General features: G+C 38.4%; 1 protein-coding gene across 12 annotated transcripts in view; it reads left to right on the top strand.

The window, feature by feature from the left end:
• LOC128698394 (adenylate cyclase type 1) overlaps nucleotides 1–20,270 on the top strand; it is a 1,819,232-nt gene that overhangs the window by 839,470 nt on the left and 959,492 nt on the right. The window lies entirely within an intron of this gene.

The raw sequence follows: 20,270 nt of genomic DNA, 5'->3' as shown, positions 1-20,270 counted from the left end.
GAATATACACTATATGGTAATGTGACAAAGCTTCTGAATATACACTATGTGGTAATGTGGCAAAGCTTGTGAATATACACTGTGGCAATGTGACATCTTGTCAAACTACTACACTATACATTGTTATATTTTGAACGTGAAACATTGAAGACATATTAACTGAATAAGAAGCTGTTTGTAAATGAATAGCTTTGTTGAAAGAAATAGTTTTTTATTGAGGGTTAATGTGTATATATGTGTGTGTGTGTGTGTGTGTGTGTGTTAGTTAGTTACCATTTGGTCCTAGGCACATGTCGATTAGACACTAGGCCTGTTGTATGTGCATGCGTGTACTCGCCTAATTGTGGTTGCAGGGGTCGAGACTCAGCTCCTGGCCCCGCCTCTTCACTGATCGCTACTAGGTCCTCTCCCTCTCTGCTTCCTGAGCTTTGTCATACCTCTTCTTAAAACTATGTATGGTTCCTGCCTCCACTACTTCACTTGCTAGGCTGTTCCACTTCCTGATGACTCTATGACTGAAGAAATACTTCCTAACATCCCTGTGACTCGTCTGAGTCTTCAGCTTCCAGTTGTGACCCCTTGTTTCTGTGTCCCCTCTCTGGAACATCCTATCTCTGCCCACCTTATCTATTCCCCACAGTATCTTGTATGTCATTATTATGTCTCCCCTGACCCTTCTGTCATCCAGTGTCGCCAGTCCGATTTCCCTCAACCTTTCCTCGTACGACATTCCCCTGAGCTCTGGGACTAGCCTAGTTGCAAACCTTTGTACTTTCTCTAACTTCTTGACGTGCTTGACCAGGTGTGGGTTCCAGACTGGTGCTGCATACTCCAGTATGGGCCTAACATACACAGTGTACAGTGTCTTGAACGATTCCTTATTAAGGTATTGGAACGCTATTCTCAGGTTTGCCAGGCGCCCGTATGCTGCAGCAGTTATTTGGTTGATATGTGCCTCCGGTGACGTGCTTGGTGTTATGGTCACCCCAAGGTCTTTCTCCCTGAGTGAGGTCTGTAGTCTTTGTCCACCTAGCCTATACTCTGTCTGCGGTCTTCTTTGCCCCTCCCCAATCTTCATGACTTTGCATTTGGCAGGGTTGAATTCGAGAAGCCAGTTTCTGGACTACATATCCAGCCTGTCCAGGTCTCTTTGCAGTCCTGCCTAATCCTCATCCGATTTAATTCTTCTCATCAGCTTCACATCATCTGCGAATAGGGACACTTCAGAGTCTATTCCTTCCATCATGTCGTTCGCATATATCAAAAACAGCACTGGTCCTAGAACTGACCCCTGTAGGATCCCGCTCATCACAGGCGCCCACTGTGATACCTCTTCAGGTACCATGACTCGTTGTTGCCTCCCTGTCAGGTATTCCCTGATCCATTGCAGTGCCCTCCCTGTTATATGCACCTGATCCTCCAGCTTCTGCACTAATCTCTTGTGGGGAACTGTGTCAAAGGCCTTCATGCAGTCTAGGAAAATGCAATCAACCCACCCCTCTCTCTTGTGTCTTACTTCTGTTACCTTGTCATAAAACTCCAGAAGGTTTGTGACACAGGATTTGCCTTCCATGAGCCCATGCTGGTTTTCACTTATAATCTTGTTCTGTTCCAGGTGTTCCACCACTCTCCTCCTGATAATCTTCTCCATGACTTTGCACACAATACATGTCAGAGACACAGGTCTGTAGTTTAGTGCCTCATTTCTGTTTCCTTTCTTAAATATGGGGACTACATTTGCTATCTTCCATTTCTCAGGTAGTTGCCCAGTTTCAAGGGATGTGTTGAAGATTGTGGTTAGGGGCACGCACAGCATCTCTGCTCCTTCTCTAAGGACCCATGGGGAGATGTTGTCTGGTCCCATCGCCTTTGAGGTATCAAGGTCACTTAGCAGCTTCTGCACCTCTTCCTCGGTTGTTCGTATGTCATCCAACACTTGTTGGTATATTCCCTCTTGATGTTCCCTTCTGTACTGTCTTCCCAGAGCCCTTCCTGTCTCTACTGTAAAAACTTCCTTAAATCTCCTGTTTAGCTCCTCACATACCTCCTGATCATTTCTTGTGAGTTCTCCACCTTCTGTCCTCAGTCTGATCACCTGGTCTTTGACTGTTGTCTTCCTCCTGATGTGGCTATACAACAGTTTCAGGTCAGTCTTGATTTTCGATGCTGTGTTATTTTCATACTGTCGCTGGGCCTCCCTCCTTACCTGTGCATACTCGTTGCTGGCTCTGCGACTAATCTCCCAATTTTCATGTGTTCTCTGCCTTCTGTAATTTTTCCATTCTCTATTTCACTTTGTTTTTGCCTCCTTACACCGTGTGTGTGTGTGTGTGTGTGTGTGTGTGTGTGTGTGTGTGTGTGTGTGTGTGTGTGTGTGTGTGTGTGTGTGTGTGTGTGGATGCTTGCATGCATGTATGTGCATGCATGCATGTGTGTGTATGTGTGTACATGCATATGTGTGTGTGTGTGTGTGTTTGTGTATGTGTGTGTATAAGTCATAAATAGGAATAGAAGTTACAGATTAATTTTTGAGATCTGTTGAATATTTATGGACAGTTTACACACTCAATGGGATCAATACTTTCAGTTATTGTAAATTAAAAAAATGTCTTGAGTATTGCTAGAGGTGTAACAATTTAATGCAGTAGGAAATTTGTAGATGTCATAGATGTTTTTCACACAAAAAAATTTCAATAGGAAAATTTTAAATAACTTCCAAATTTCTGTTTGTATTATCAAATAAGTACCCATTGATTCATTCTTGTGGGAGTCTAGTCAGAACTCTTGACCCTCTTATACATACTCTTATAACTGTTTCTGAAAATTGCATCCACTTCTTCCTCATCCTAATTATTTCGCTGTACTACCTAGTATACCCTAACAAATTTTATATTTCCATCATTTGTTTACTTCATCTGCCTACTTAGTTTCCATCTGTGTTCTCCATTCTGATCTCCATATTACAGACTTTCCCTTTCCACCTTATCCATGCAGAATTCTTGAGTACTGTATGTCATGATGACATTAACTTGGTCCTCTCTTCCAAGATCTTCAGGTTCATTTTCATTAGTCTCTTCATAGTAGTGTATTCTTCTTGGTTTTGTGACTAGTATGGTTGCAACCCTTGACTTTTCCAACCTTGTGAACATGTTTACGATGTGGGATCTTCGTATAAATGCTGCTTCTCCAGGATTACTGTGAAGTGCATTGTATATAATAGTGTGCTAAAGCATTTTATATTATGCTTCATGAAGGCCTTCCTGAATTTTGCCATCCTCTCATACACTGCCAAATTTGTTCAGTTGATGTGCACCTTCATCAGTTTGTCCAGTGTAATGGTCACTCTTGGCGATTTCTCTTTTAGTGATTGTTGTAGGATTTCTTCTCTCAACCTGTGCTTCACCTATTGCCCTTCTCTTTTCTTGCTGATTTGCATGACATTGTGCTTTTTCAGATTAAATTTTGATTGACCATTCTTGCAACTTATCTGAAGCTCTTCTGGTTGTGTAGCTTTTTGTACCTGTTTCTGTTCCTCTCATTAGGTTTACTGCAGTTGCAAACTAAAGGGGAATGAAAAAATATTATAGGTGTACAAGATTGAGGTACAAGGGTTGAGAGGAGGAAAATGAGAGGGAATAGCAGAGGATAAGGTTGTGGGAGAAGAGTGGGTAGTAGAGGTCGACCTGAGTTGTTGAGGATTTAAAGTCATAAAGGGAAATACTAGTTGTCATTGCCTGGTATTTATCAACACTAAGGTAAAGGGCTTCCTCTTGGGAAATATCTTCAAAGACATTTCCACCCTATTTCACTTCATCCACTCCTCTTTCTCCATCTGTTATTTTTAGCTCTACTTTCTTTGATAAATATGAAGGCAAATCTTGTTGTGAATGTTTTATCTGTTTAGCTCCTCACAAACTTATTTGTTGTCTACCACATCTTCCTTTTTCAGTCTTATCACTTCTTGCTTTACAATTATTTTCCTTCTTTTGGGTGTATAAAAAAGTTTTATTCTTTTTTAGCATTTTCTACCATATCATTTTCATTGGGTTTGGCTCTTTCTATGAATAAAATAATAATAATAATAATAATAATAATAATAATACAGTGGAACCACTGTATGTGACCTTAATTCATTCCAGACGGCTGTTCAGGTGCCGCTCCGTTTGAGTATCGAACAAGTTTTTTCCAACCAATTTTCTGTTTGGTTGGCTGTTATCACTAATCGTCGTAGGCCCCATGGTGACTTATTTATACAAATAATACAAAAAGACACCAAAAAATATGAAGAAACATGAAATAGTTTGCAGCGAAGTTCTGGCTGGTCGTATTTGTTTGGTCGAGTGCTGAGCCTTGCTTGAGTAGGGAGCTGGTCGTATACCGAGGTGCCACTATAATAATAATAATAATAATGATAACAATAATAATAATAATTTATCATTTTCAAATCATCTCTGTCTTTCTTTGCATTTGTGATGATGCTCTTTTCTTTGCAATATTTGGGTATCTTTTATGAGGAAATGTTTTGCCACACAGTGGCTTCATCAGTCCATGCATAGGAGAATGGTGAAGAACAGGAGGAGTTTGAGGTAATCAGCCCCTCAGCCTTGAGTCAATGTGATCAGTCCATCAATGTTGAAAAGAATACAGCATATGTGCGAAGAAGTAGCTTATACAGTGGACCCCCAGTTTGCGATATTAATCTGTTCCTGAGAGCTCATCGTAAACCAAAATTATCAAAAAGCGAATCAATTTTCCCCATAAGAAATAATGGAAATCAAACTAATCCGTGCAAGACACTCAAAAGTATGAAAATAAAATTTTACCACATGAAATATTAAGTTTAAAGCACACAAACCGAAGAAGACATGCACAGTTTGTAGTACTCTACTAACAATAGAATACATGACACTTACCTTTAATGAAGATCTGGTGATGATTGATGGGATGGGAGGAGGGGAGAGTGTCGAACTTATTGTTTAGAAGGGGAATCCCCTTCCAATAGGACTTGAGGTAGCAAATCCTTTTCCGGGGTTACTTCCCTTCTTCTTTTAACCCGTAAACGGCCCAAACGTATATATACGTTTTTTCAACATTTGAAAGTATGTAAAAAAAGTAGATCTTCTTTTTGTTTTTTTACATTTGAAAATGTGTAAAAAAGCTTTGATCCACTTTTTTTTTTGTTATATTTGAAAATATGTAAAAAAAATGTAGATCTACTTCTGTAGCACTACACATGTGAACGTAGATCTGCTTGGACCGTTTACAGGTTAATGCCACTAGGACCAGCTTGAGAGTCACTGGCAGCCTCACCATGCCTAATCACACTATGTATGCCACTACAATTCTTAAATCTTTCAAACCAACCTTTGCTGGTCTTAAATTCACTCACATCACCACTAGTTGCAGGCAATTTCTTTACCAAATCGTCATGCAACTGCCTAACCTTTTCACAAATGATCGCTTGAGAGATACTATCTCCTGCTATCTGTTTTTCATTTATCCACACCAATAACAGTCTCTCAACATCTTCTAACACTTGCAGTCGCTGTTTTGTAATCACAGTTGCACCTTTTGCAACAACAGCTTCCTTGAGTGCCATTTTCCTGCTCACTATAGTAGAGATGGTTGATTGGGGCTTTGTATACAACTTGGCCAACTCCAACACACGCACTCCACTTTCGTACTTTGCAATTATCTCTTTCTTCATTTCAATAGTCATTAGCACCCTTTTTCTCGAAGGGTTGGCACTAGAAGCTTTCTTGGGGCCCATGGTGACTTATTTTGCAGAAACAAGCACCAAAAACACTGTGATAATATGGAATGTACCGAATGTATCCTTAGATGCGAGCACACTGGCTGGCTTGTAAACACTGGCACACATGTGGACACGTCTCAGACGAATCGTATACCGGGTTTTTTAACGGGAATCGAGGCAAAATTTTTGCGTTAAAATGCATCGAATATCGGATTTATCGAATACCGATGGCATTGCGAACCGGGGGTCCACTGTACGTATACTGTAGGCAGGAGAGGTGCAGCAGTCGTAGGTGGTATCACATTTGACGAATGTGGAAGTAGGTCATGCCCAAGGGTTAGGCAAGTTGAAGAATTCCCTGTATTAACCCTTTCAGGGTCGAGAGGCCCTCTCCTAAACTTGTTCTCAGGGTCGAAAATTTTTCGGAAAAAACAAATTATTTTTTCATGTGAAATGATAGAGAATCTTTTCCCGATCATAATGACACTAAAAGTATGAAGTTTGATGGAAAACTTACGGAATTATGCTCTCGCGAAGTTAGTGGTCTCACCGATGTTTACGCATCGGCGATTTCGCCCATTTTGAGCCCTATTTTTGGCCAATTCCTCTGTACTAGTCGACAAAAATTATATTTATTTCGCTAGAACTCCATTTTTTATATTGAATGAGTACAAGAAACCACTCATTTACCAATTTCAACTATCCAATAAAGTGGTTAGAAATTGGCAATTTTGCCAATTTCACACAAATTTCAGAAGATGCCAATTTCCAAATAGGGTCCAGAATAAACAAGACAGACATTCCTGGCACTAAAATAACAAGTTCTTTGTTCGTTAGTCACATCCTCAGGCCCCTCTTATATTTCTTTTGCTTTCCACTTTGAATTTTTATTCTCACAAAAAATAGAAGATTTACTGTTATGCAGACTACTGCATTAGTGTAGAAATGGTATAAATAATATCAGCACACTTGTTAAAGAATATTACTCACCAGTTGACGTGTATTGGACGCGTAACATGATTTGTTTACTTTTGAACTTTGGTAAAAATTGAACATTTCTGCTACTTTGAGCTCAATTTCAGGGTATTTTTTGTTGTGAAACCAATCAAAATCATCTCAATTTCTGTAATATGTCTTCTGTTCTATAAAATGAGACCAGGAAAACTAGCATAGAACTATAAATACCATATGAAAATACAGTGCAAAGTCGCTGTTTCAATCCAAAATCACGGTCAGTTTTTTTTTTTCTCATTATGAACTGTGTTGCAGGATTTTTTTTATACTGTGCACACTGACCATATAGACCCATTCTTTCATATGTAGGCCTACCAGCTTTCTCTCGCTAGATTTGAAGGCGCTAGAATTTAGGCGTTCTAGTACGTCAACAACCCTGGTGCGTAAGCCGTACTAGTATGTCCAAAAACCCTGAAAGGGTTAAGATCCCAAGATATTGCTGTGTCAGACAGGAATGTAGTTGAATGGTTCAGAGAACCGACAAGTTGATAAATTGGACACATGTGCAACATTTGGGTATCTTTAATGAGGAAACGCTTCACTACACAGTGGTTTCATCAGTCCATACAAAGGAGAATAAAGGGTTTCAACAACTTAGAGAATGCCTCAAAGGCCTTGGTATATGAGAGATATCAAATTATATATTCCAGAAAGATATTGGAAGGCCTGGTCCTAAAACTACACTCTGGTATAACATCGTACTAGAGTGAGAGATATGAAAGGAAGTGTAAAATAAATTCAGTGAACAGCATATAAAGAAAACACTGTATCAACATTCATGGCTCAAGACACTTCATCCTACTACCAACACACATCAGAAATATTGCTAGAACAAGTGTATAAGTCTTCAAGAGGAAATTGACACTAAGTGCCAGATAAGTCAAGCTGTGATAACTATGTGGACAAGTATTGCACTAAACAATAGCCAGATTGAACAGATGCTTAACAATGAAGTTTGTCTGGGCTGGTAGGCTAGGAAGGTCCTGGAAGTCAGTCACGGGTATAGTAGATACATGTGTGTTGTAGGTACTCACCTAATGACTACACTGAGGATATACATGACATGTACTCACCTAGTAACTAGGTGTTGGTATTCACCTAGGATGCACATGGTAGGTATGCACTTAGTGACTACACTATGAAGATACATGTTGTGCATACTCGTGGGAATTTTTTAAATTTCTGTGTGCCAGTGTTCTTCATACAGTAGTGTGTATGATGACACAGGGAGACCTGTGACTGTTATCCCCTTTCTGCCTGAGTGAGTTACAGTGAGGGACAATGGCTCCTTCCCACTATGCTAAAGTGCCATATGGTAAATCACCTACCTAGGAGGTGGCCCTTATAATATTATAAAATGAGACTGATTTGTCACTAAACTCAGAACTAAGAGTTCATAAATACTATCATAGTGATCGATGTTCTGATAAATCAAGTGATTATTTAACCCTTTGACTGTCGAAAGGCCCGATCCTGAAGTGTCTCCTGGTGTCGCAAAAATTCAGAAAAAAAAATAATTTTTTCTTATGAAAATGTTGAGATTATTTTTCTGATTGTTTTAGTCAAAAAAAAAAATTCCCATCAGTACTTACCGAGATATAGAGGCATGAAGTTTGCAGAAAATGAGTGGCGTATGGCAACAGCAGTGACTGCCGCTCACCCGGTAAACTTTGGTTTACTTTTATTCGACAGTTTCTTGTTTTTTTCACTATTTTATTTTTTCACATAATTTTTATGGCTTGTGAGACCAAAGTATGGTGCAATGTTCATATATACACTCATTGAATGTAACACAAATATAGTAAAAACACTAGTATCATCATAATGTTCATAAAACTTGTTTACACAAACAAACAATATAAAAAATTGTTTATTACAATTGTTCTATAATATATATACATATGTACAATCACTGGACACTTTTCTAGAACTGCTGCAGCTTGTGGAATTCTTTGAAACATGGGTATAAGCACAATGGTGTTTTACACTCCTCACACATAAAACGAGTGTCTCTGCATTTTTGTGGGCGTTTTGTGGTATGTTCACAGACAAAATGCCTCTTCTGAGCATTTTTCTTGAGAGCAGTAGCAGGCAGTGGTATTGGGTAGTGATCACCAGGCCTCAGATGAGAGAACATGTGCTGATAATTTCGTGGGCACTGGTCTATTGCAAGTGTTGTTCCTTGGTACAAAATATTATTTGTCTGATGACTGACAAACAAAATTCATCATATTTTGGTTTGTTGTTGGTCTTCAACTTATACATATTATAAGCATTCAGCATGGAAATGTCAAGAAGATGGAAAAAGAGTTTTATGTACCACTTATAACTCTTGCGAACACAGTCAGCAAACGCAATCTGCATGTCACATTTGTCCACTAAGCGCATATTGAGGTTGTAATCCATCACTGCTGCAGGTTTTACAGTGAGTTCATTGGTCTCTCTATTCTGCTTGCCACTGTTTACCATTTCGTGTCGAACTGATGTCAACAGTGTGACATCACGTTTGCCATGCCACCGAAATGCCATGATGTCATTGGCAGCAAACACCTGCACCTCATCTCTACGACTGCCAGCGTCGAACCTAGGCATATGCTTACGATTTCCATGCACTGTTCCACACACGTCTGTCATGTTCACTCACAAGAAATCACTGAGTATAGGGCTTGTGTACCAGTTGTCAGTATATAAAATATGCCCCTTACCAAGATATGGTTCTATCATTATTCTAACCACATCACCAGAGATACCCAGTAACTTCCTAGTATCTTGCAATGTTTTACTGCCAGTGTACACAGTTATATCCAAAACCAGACCAGTTTTGCAATCACTCAGAACAAATAACTTTATACCAAAGCATTTCCTCTTGCTTGGTATGTACTGCTTGAATGAGAGTCTTCCTTTGAACAAAATCAGACTCATCAATAACAAGCTTCCTGAAGGGATAAAAATACATACAGCACTTTTGTTTCAGGTACATAAACACATTTCTGATCTTACATAACCTGTTGCTTCTGTCAGGCCTTGTTTTGTCTGAAAAGTGTAGCATATGTAACAGTAACCCAAATCTATTCACTGGTATAATGTCACTGAAAGCTGGGGTTGAAATCAGGCGGTCTGTCAACCAGTATGTGTTGACAGTGTGCTTATACACATGTGGCATAACCATTAGTGTGGCAAAGAACAGATACATCTCTGCCACAGTTGTGTCCTTCCACTGGTGTAGGCATGATCTTGGTGAAAGAATTGTGTCTGCCATGGTGTACTCGAAGTATGCATTGCTTTCCCTGACAATAATGTCCATCAGGGGTTCATCGAAGAACAACTGAAAGCATTCCAGTTCAGTGGTGTTGTTCCCAATTGTACATGATGGCCGTATTCCACTTTGTGTTTCATCAAAGTCATGGGGGGACTGGGAACAAACTCGTCACCTTGCTGCTAATCCCAGATATGGTCAGCTGGTGGGTTCTGGATATTGAAACATGGTTGTGGTTGTGCAGGTTGTGGTTGTGGTTGTTGTGGGAGTGTGGGGTTGGGTGAGGCTGGTTGTAGTTGTGCAGAGTCAACAGCGTCAGTAGTAGCGTGGCCCACTGCTGGTGCCACATGACTCATGCCACCATCACTCTCACCACCACTGCCTACTGCCTCACTCACATCATTCATACCCATTGTAACAATATTGTAATCTTCACTATCAGGTCATGGTGTAGGGCCACGGGATGTGGCCTTCCCCTTGGAACAGCATATGGCACACTACCAGACCGCAAGCGACGTTATATATACTGCTGCTTCATTGGGGAATATTCACCCTCACTGTCGCAACTAGAACTGCTTTCAATAGCTTTGAAATCACTATCACTATCACTTTCACTGCTCACATCTGAGTCTTGTACACGGGCAAATAGTTTCCTCTTTCATCCTGGTACAGGTGAACGTGAACGAGCCGGCCTAGCACCAGAGGTGGAAGGTTGTGGGTCATCTGGGTTTTCATCACTAATTACGTTATCCTGGGCACTGTTTTCAATCACACCCGCTTAAAAACCAGCGAATTCACTTTCACTGATACTTTCATCGCTGTTAGAGCTATCACTTAGGAACAAAAGACCTCCAATCCGCTGAGGAGTGAGGAACTTCTTATTGCGAGGCATGGTGAAAATGGACTACCAAGATGGCATTCCCACAACGCACCGCTGAGTCCCAGATTTTTTTTCACAGGGTGCACACCCACCACTCAGACCCATTCTCTCTCATGTAGGCCTACCAGCCCTCTCCCGCTTGATTTGAAGCCGCTAGAATTTATGCGTATAGATACGTCAAACACGGTATCTCGTAAGACGTATATATACGACCGAAACAGTCAAGGGGTTAACATTCTTCTGTGCCAACCCTTTAACAACATTGTTTTAGGGTATAGGCCAGACTTTGAAGGCCTGGGGGCAACAGTCTCCAGTTTTGTGCCATACATTATACAGCCATAAGTTGCCTTACATTATTAATTGGTTCCAAGAGCTGTGAAGTAACCTGTTTTTGATGTAAATGAGACATAATGCCTTAAAATGATGACAGACACTGTTAAATTGGCATAACTCATGAAAAAATATAACTATTGCTAAACCTTAAAGAACACTAAAAACACATTTTAGTCATACTTTATAAAGAATAATGAGCACAGTTAAAAAAATTATGATGTAGGTGACGCTGAGTGATGTAAAGTTGGACGTAATGATGTTCGCTGAACTGGAATTTACTCTAGAAAAATGGCACGAAGGCAAATTTGACATAAGCCAAAGTGATGTATAGTGGGGTATGACTGTACATCACAATGTGTGTGTCTTCTGTGACATGAACACCTGGGAGCCAGATTAGTATTCAGCATTCAGCGGTACGTCTAATTTGATGTGTGCTCCAGGTGTCTATTCAGTGATGTGTGATGTGCATGGGAGAATGTACTTTGACTCATTTAAGTCAGTGGATGTTCTGGACTTAAGCCATAATCCACACTTTTGGAAGTAGACATCATTTTGGGTTCCGTTGATTGCCTGACATCACCACAAGTCCCCAGGTAGACTGAGAAGACCCATGGTCACATAATTGAACATTTTTCTCCACCTTGTTCGCCACATAGATTGCAATTCATAATCTTGTGCAACATATGTAGGAACTTACTTGAAGTACAGCAGTGTTAGTAATAGTGCTAGTGGAAGTCAGTTTCAGAGCTTGTTAGCTGTTATATCAATGTTTAGTGTTTGTGCCGTCATGTCAGTCCAATCTTGAACCAGTGACCAAGTGTGCTGAACAATTCTGCATAGTAATTAACCAGGAACCAGGTGTCAGATAAGGACATCATAACATTAAGTGTGCACCTGGGTGTATTTCTGACAGCCATCTGTGGAGGTGGTGTTCACCATTTTCTTGACAGAGTTGTGAAGAGGCTGGTGCACAAAAGCTTCCACAACTCACCTAGTGACTACACTATAAGGATACTTGTAGGTACTCACCTAGTAACTACACTATAAGGATACTTGTAGATACTCACCTAGTGACTACACTATAAGGATACTTGTTATAGGTACTCACCTAGTGACTACAATTTGAAGATACATTTAGCAGGTACTCAGTGACTGCACTGCAAGGTTACATATGGTACTCACCTAGTGACTACATCATGATACATATGGCATGTAATCACCTAGTTTGTACTCTGTCAGGATAGTGCTCTTGTCATTACTTCTCATTTTCCTATTAGAGAGGAAATTTTCTGACCATTGTAACAGCGTTCCTTTATACATTGTGTATTTGGTAAATTATTAATAAATTTGGAGAAACTTTTCTAATTTTTTTAAGTAGTACTGCGTTGAAAATGCTCTCAGCTCACCCATCTCTTGTTTGTAAAGGTTATGTATTATGTAAATCTGTGTAATAATGTGTTTGTTTATATAGGTGTAATTACAGGTGTAGAGCTGTGCTTGTAGTGTACCATCATCTGGAATTAGTAAAAGCTTTATTTAACCCTTTGAGTGTCGACAGGCCCACTCCGAGACTCGTTCTCAGGGTCGGCCAAATTTAAAAAACAAAAAAAAAATTTTTTCTTATGAAAAGATAGAGAATCTTTTCCCGATCATAATGACACCAAAAGTATGAAATTTGGTGGAAAACTTACGGAATTATGCTCTTGCGAAGTTAGCGGTCTCGGCGATGTTTACGCATTGGCGATTTTGCCCACTTTGTGCCCCATTTTCAGCCAATTCCACTGTACTAGTCGACAAAAAACATGAATATTTTGCTAGAACTCCATTTTTTCTATCGAATGAGTGCAAGAAACCACCCATTTACCAATTTCAACTATCCAGTACAGTGGTCAGAATTTAGCAATTTTGCCAATTTCACACAAATTTCAAAAGATGCCAATTTCCGAATAGGGTCAAGAATAAACAAAAAAGACATTCCTGGCACTAAAATGACATTTCCTCTGTTCATTACTCACGTCTCAAGGCCCCTCTTACATTCTTTTGCTTTCCACTTTGAATTTTTATTCTCACAAAAAATAGAAGATTTACTGTTATGCAGACTACTGCATTAGTGTAAAAAATGGCATAAATAATATTGGCGCACTTGCGAAAGAATATTAGACTCACCAGTTGACATGTATTGGACGCTTGGCATGATTTGTTTACTTTTGAACTTTGGTAAAAATCGAACATTTCTGCTACTTTGAACTCAATTTCAAGGTACTTTTCATTGTAAAACCAGTCAAAATCATCTCAATTTCTGTAATATGTCTTCCATTCTATAAAATGAGATCAAGAAAACTAGAATACAACAATAAATATCATACGAAAATACAGTGCAAAGTCGCTGTTTTATTCCAAAAAAACGGTCAAAGTGTTTTTTTTTCTCATTATGCACTGTGTGCTGCAGGATTTTTTTTATACTGTGCACACTGACCACATAGACCCATTCTTTCATATGTAGTCCTACCAGCTTTCTCCCACTAGATTTGAGGGCGCTAGAATTTAGGCATACTAGTACGTCAAAAACCCTGGGTCGTAAGCCGTACTAGTACGGCCGAAACCCTCAAAGGGTTAAAGGATTAATAGGAAGAAAGAGTGTTCATTAAAGCTGATTGTCAGTTAAGTCCAGTTGATGACTGCTTTTCCATAATCACAATATTAACGGACAGTTTACCAGGCAGACTGCAACAGTAACAGACTTTTATCTTCTGTGTGTGCTGTCCGGCCATAAATTTTTACTTGTTAAATGTAACATTCGTTAAATCGGAGTCTGCTAACTTGAGGTTTTGCTACACTATTTTACTTGGTAATGAGTGAAACATTGTCATTAAGTAAAAATTTGCTAAACATTTTGTGTGTTATTACTACATTTGTTGGCAGTCAAGCTATTACAGTACGTCAAAGATGAGCAAAACACATACGCAGCAGTGGTTATCTTATTGTTAAAACATTTTTCCAGCTCAATAGGCAACTTCCTCAGTTGAATACAGAATAACTTAAATATTATAGACAGTAGAAGCAGTGGAGAGGTAAATATGATCAACTCCAGTATTAAAGTCATCTTTGTCTACTGAGCAGGCAAAATATTTCAATAAAATGATAGCTGAGTGAACATTAAAATGGTATAAAATACCGACAGGTTGTTAGGTAAGACACATATGCAACAGTTAGGTATCTTTATTTTGAAACGTTTCGCCTACACAGTAGGCTTCTTCAGTCGAGTACAGAAAAGTTGATAGAAGCAGAAGATACTTGAAGACGATGGTGATGGACTGATTACATCGTCTTCAAGTATCTTCTGCTTCTATCAACTTTTCTGTACTCGACTGAAGAAGCCTACTGTGTAGGCGAAACGTTTCGAAATAAAGATACCTAACTGTTGCATATGTGTCTTACCTAACAACAAAATGATAGCTAACTCTTGCACATTCACATTACCCTTCTACTTGTTGGTGTATTGTGTTCTATTAATATAGAGATAGGTCTTGATTAGTGCGAATAATAAATCCCACAAAATGGTTGCATAATTCAAATTCACACTGTTCGAATTCTCACTAACCAAGACCTGGTTGTAATGATTAAGTACAAGTTTCAAGAGGTTGTCCTGCCCACTGCCTTCTCTTGGGCTCCAGAAATATCTAGATGTACTCTGTGATGTTGCACTTCACATTATCTACTGCACTACTTGCTTAATAATTTGGGGTGGTTGTATTTTTTTCTCCTATTGCTGGTTATAAACAATCTTAGCCATTTTTCCCATCATATTTTTGTGTATTGCTGCATTGTTAGTGTCTCTCCTCTCTCTTTTCTCTTTCACTGAGGACACCTTTAGTCATTTTAAAATCATTTATCTGTTTTATTGCATGTTTTTTGGATTTATTATATTTTGTCTGTTTCTTAAGGTGCAGATACCATTCTACAACTTTATATTTCAACACAGAGTTTATTACATCAGTCATTTATTATATGATGCTTGTAGAATTTATTATTTTTTAATATACAGTACTTTCTTCATCTATATAGCATTACACTTGAAGGTTGGGCTGAAATTTGCAAGATCGCATTTAATTTTCTCACTTTAGTAGTATTTATTTTGTTTTGTTTTGCCATAAGATTATTGCTGAACCAGCAATCATATACTGTACATACTACCAATTTTTATTAATTCTAGTAGATAGTTTATATACATACAGTACATACAGTTTTTTTTTTTTAACATGTCGGCCATCTCCCACCAAGGCAGAGTGATCCATAAAAGAAAGGAATGCTTTCACCATCATTCAACACTTTCATCATCATTCACACATAATCACAGAGTTTTATCAGGACTAATTCTGATCTTATGGGACACACCTGTGATTCTTCTTCATGAGGACAATGTTCGTCTTATGAAGGAGAGGGGAGGATCATATCTTATTTCTTGAAATTTATGATAATGAGATTTTGCTGTTGCTGTACTCTTAGAAGTCAAACATTGTTGCATACCTGATAACACAAATCACTAAATATGAGTATTTTTTTAAATCAATTCTTTCTGACTAAGATCATGTTTATACTGTACTGTATATATATTTTTCCTGGTTACTACAGTTTTAGATACACCATAAATAGCTTCTCATGGACATTCAAAAAAACAAGGTGGACAAGGTGGACAGAGATAGGATGTTCCAGAGAGGGGACACAGGGACAAGGGGTCACAACTGGAAGCCGAAGACTCAGATGAGTCACAGGGACGTTAGGAAGTATTTCTTCAGTCATAGAGTTGTCAGCAAGTGGAATAGCCTAGCAAGTGAAGTAGTGGAGGCAGGAACCATACATAGTTTTAAGAAGAGGTATGACAAAGCTCAGGAAGCAGAGAGAGAGAGGACCCAGTAGCGATCAGTGAAGAGGCGGGGCCAGGAGCTAGGACTCGACCCCTGCAACCACAAATAGGTGAGTACGTACACACACACACACACACACACACACACACACACACACACACACACACACACACACACACACACACACTCACACTCACACACACACACACACACACACACACACACACACACACACACACTCACACTCTCTCACTCTCTCACTCTCTCACTCTCTCACTCTCTCACTCTCTCACTCTCTCACTCTCTCACTCTCTCACTCACTCACAGCATCTTCAAAAAAGAGAAAATATTGAAACATAAATCTCCAGTACTATCACATAGATCAGAGATTTTATTCAAGACTGATAGCACTGTAACACACGCAGAGGTTGGTAGAATAGCCCAATCATTTTTCTACATACAGTGGAACTTTGGTTTTCGTTTGCCCTGGTTTTCATTAAATTTGGTTTTCAATGACTTTTTTTGTCAAAATATTGTCCCAGTTTTTGTTCATCACCTTGGTTTTCATCCACCATACTGAACATGTCCACGTTCCCGTGCCCACACAAAGTATCCCACGCATGCATTCTGAGTCAGTCTGGCTTTGTTTCTTGTCGAGTGAACATTACTCTGTGCGTTCATACGAAACATTTCGTAATAAGTGATTGTTTTTGTGCTTGTTTATTGAGTGCGACAGCTAAATAAGCCACCATAGGGCCAAAGAAAGTTCCGAGTGCCAGCCCTTTGATAAAGGTGAGAAACACAATAGAATTCAAAAAAGAACTCATAGAAAAGTACAAAAGTTTTGTGGAGAATTATCATCCTAAGGCAGCTGTTGCAAGCCTTGTCTGCAACATATTCAATGATAATGCTGTGTCCCATTTTAGACAACTCTTAAAGAAATGCCAGAAACAGACCTCTCTGGACAGATTTTTTGTGCTACAGGGGTACAATGACTCTCAAGCTGGTGAGTCTGGTCCTAGTGCCAGTAAAAGACAAAGAAGCAAAGTAGCCCCGGGTAGGGACTTGATACCTAAACTCTTTATGGAAGGGGATTCCCCTTCCAAACAATAAACTCTCCTCCCTTTCCCCTCCTCGCCGTCTTCCATACACCAACAAGAGTCTTCAGTAAAGGTAAAACTGATTTAAATGTTCACGTATCCATTAAAATTAGTGCTTTATATTTATTTCTCGTTGTTTTCTGTATGTAAAACTATAGTTATTCTCCATAAAATGTATTTTTTGTTAATATTTTTGGGTGTCTGGAACAGATTAATTGGACTTACATTATTTCTTATGGGAAATATTGCTTTAGTTTTCTTTGAATTTGGTTTTTGTCAGACTCTCTGGAACGAATTAAAAACTAAAACCGAGGTTCCACTGTACTATAATCCCTGGGCCTCTGAAAATTTGTTTAGGTGAGAAGAGCAAACTGCTTAGTATTATACATGTTCATACATTCAATGTATGTAGTGTAGCATATAATATAACCTCACACTAACAAGTCACATTAAGCATATATACTATTGAGCTGCATCAAGCACAATTTTTTTTTGTAAATTAACATTCTGTTTTGTCAGTACAGTGAAACTTCTGGTCTCGACCATAATTCATTCCAAAACTTTGGTTGTGACCCGAACCTAATTTTCCCATTGGATTGTATGTAAATACAATTAATCTGTTCCAGACCCCTGTGAACTGTATGTAAACATTGTTTTTGTAAGATTTTAAGCACAAAAATAATTAATTGTACCATCAAATGTACAGTGTAATAGCAAAATAAATGTAAAAACCTTGAATAACACTAAGAAAACCTTGAACAACGGAGAAAACTAAGGTTGCACGAGTCCATTTTAGACCCCTATGAACTGTTTGCTTAAACAATTTTTTTTTTTAAAGAGTTTTAAGCATGGAAAAAATAATCAAAGTTTGAAAAATCCTTAATTATACAAAATAATGCACAGTTTAATAGAGAAAAGACCTTAAATAACAGGAAAAACATACCGTAAACAACCAAGAAAACTAACCTTGCATGAGTCGATTTTTGGAATGAGGGAAATGAGGAGGAAGATAAGTGGGGAGGAGGTTACTGTTTTGAGGAAGATTCTGCCTCCGTGATGGAGGGACGTTCTCCTTCAGGTGTTTTCTCTCATTTAGCTGGTAGACCTAACTTCATCATAAACCAATCTAATGTGACTTGTCTTTTCCTTCGCATCAAACGTTACAGAAATGAGAGACGACAATATCAAATGGTGCGGAATGTGAAAATTGGCGTGGCTGTGTTTGTTCAGCACCCAATTATGTGTTTGTGACCAGATGCAAAAATTTGGCGAATTGTAAGGTCATAAACTGATTGGTTCATATTCGGAAGCATTCGTGACCAGAGGTTCCACTGTATTATTTAGTTAAATAAATATTTAAAGTCTTCTCCTAGTTGTTAAGATTTTTTGATAATTTTTCTTCCAAGATTATTATAGAATGATTTAAAATCATTGAAGTAGTATTTATAGGGCAATTATTTATGAGTAAAGGTTAATTGTTTAAAGTAAACATAAATGACATTATGAAATTATATGAATGATGATAAAAAAATATTATTTAATATTTGCTGTATGTTGGATATCATGCCTTGTGGCAGCTGTTACTGAGGATTTGTCTGTATGAATCAAGAATCCTTCACCAGCAAGCTTATTTAAAAGGATATTCTTTTCAAGATGATGGAGCTCAGATCTATTAACCCCTTCACTGTCAGGACTCATGAAAATAAAAGTGCTGATAATGTTGGGACTTAAAAAAAAATAATCCTCTGAAATGATAGAGAAGCTTTTTCTGAAGGCAATGACATTAAAAATGCTAAATTTGATGGAAACCTTATGGAATTATGCAGACTTGATAAAAACACATTAAACAGATGGGTTTAGAAGGGCCTTACTCTTCCTCAGGAAAATTGTAAAAAAAAATAAAATAATTCCACTGTTTTGAGTCCTATTTCATACTACTTTCTGTCCTGAAATTCACCCAAATCATTTCTATTTTAGTAGTGTCTTCTGCACTATCAATTGATACCAAAAAACAGCCAATAAAGCAATAAAAACCATCCTAGAAAATACCTCAGAGCAGGATGGTTTTATACTGTGCACACACACCACAAACTCATTCTCTCTTGGCTAGGCCAAAATTTACCACTCACAGTATATTTGAGGGAGCTGTGCTTAAAACATAGATATACATGAGCAACACTGGCATCAGTAATGTAGATTTATGCAAGAGACAGTGAAAAAATTAACAAGTTGTTACTCTTCGTGTTTTACTCATTTTGAGAGTTTTTTCAATGTCTTGATAATTATATTCATTATTAGACAGGTCTGTCACTTTAATGTCTTTCCTATCATCTTTTTTTTATTATTAATTGGCACAACAATTGCTGCTTTTTCATTTGTCAGCCAATTTATCTTTATGGAGATAATTGTAATGGTATAAAATACTGACAAGCAGATGCAGAAGACACATGTTCAACAGGTGTGTATAAGATACATGTTCAGCAGGTGTGTATCTTTAGTGTAGATGTGTTTTGCCCATATAATAAGCTTCTTCACTTGAATCCAGAGGTAACAGCAGAATCAGTGGAGGTAAAGATGATGTGATCAGTCCATCAACTTAGAAGTAATAGTTTTGAACTGGCCAATACCTCAGCCTGTAGAAACATTCAGCTTCACAGTCTTGAACAGTGTGAAGCTAAAGCATGAGTATAAAAAGGCTCTATCCTCATACTTCAGCTACACATTGTTCAAGACTATGAAGCTGAATGTTTCTCCAGGCTGAGGGACTGACCACCTCAAGACTGCTACATCAAGGTTGATAGAATGATCACATCAACTTTAGCTCTTTTCTGCTTCTGCTGTCTACTCTGTATTCAATTGAATAAACCTACTGTATAGGCAAAATGTTTCAACATAGTAATACCCAACTGTTGTACATGTATCTTACTTACCAGCCTCATGGCGATAAACCTTGATTATTGTCCAGAGTTGTGGAATTCATTTGACATTTCTTTAGGATCTAGGTTAATGCCTCGTATAGCTCTAGTTTTTTTTATTTTTTCAACATGTATTAATAGTTTTCTCACTT

Source organism: Cherax quadricarinatus, chromosome 14, assembly GCF_038502225.1.
Source record: "Cherax quadricarinatus isolate ZL_2023a chromosome 14, ASM3850222v1, whole genome shotgun sequence".
Taxonomy (NCBI): domain Eukaryota; kingdom Metazoa; phylum Arthropoda; class Malacostraca; order Decapoda; family Parastacidae; genus Cherax; species Cherax quadricarinatus.
This window is presented reverse-complemented; position numbering and strand designations above follow the sequence as displayed.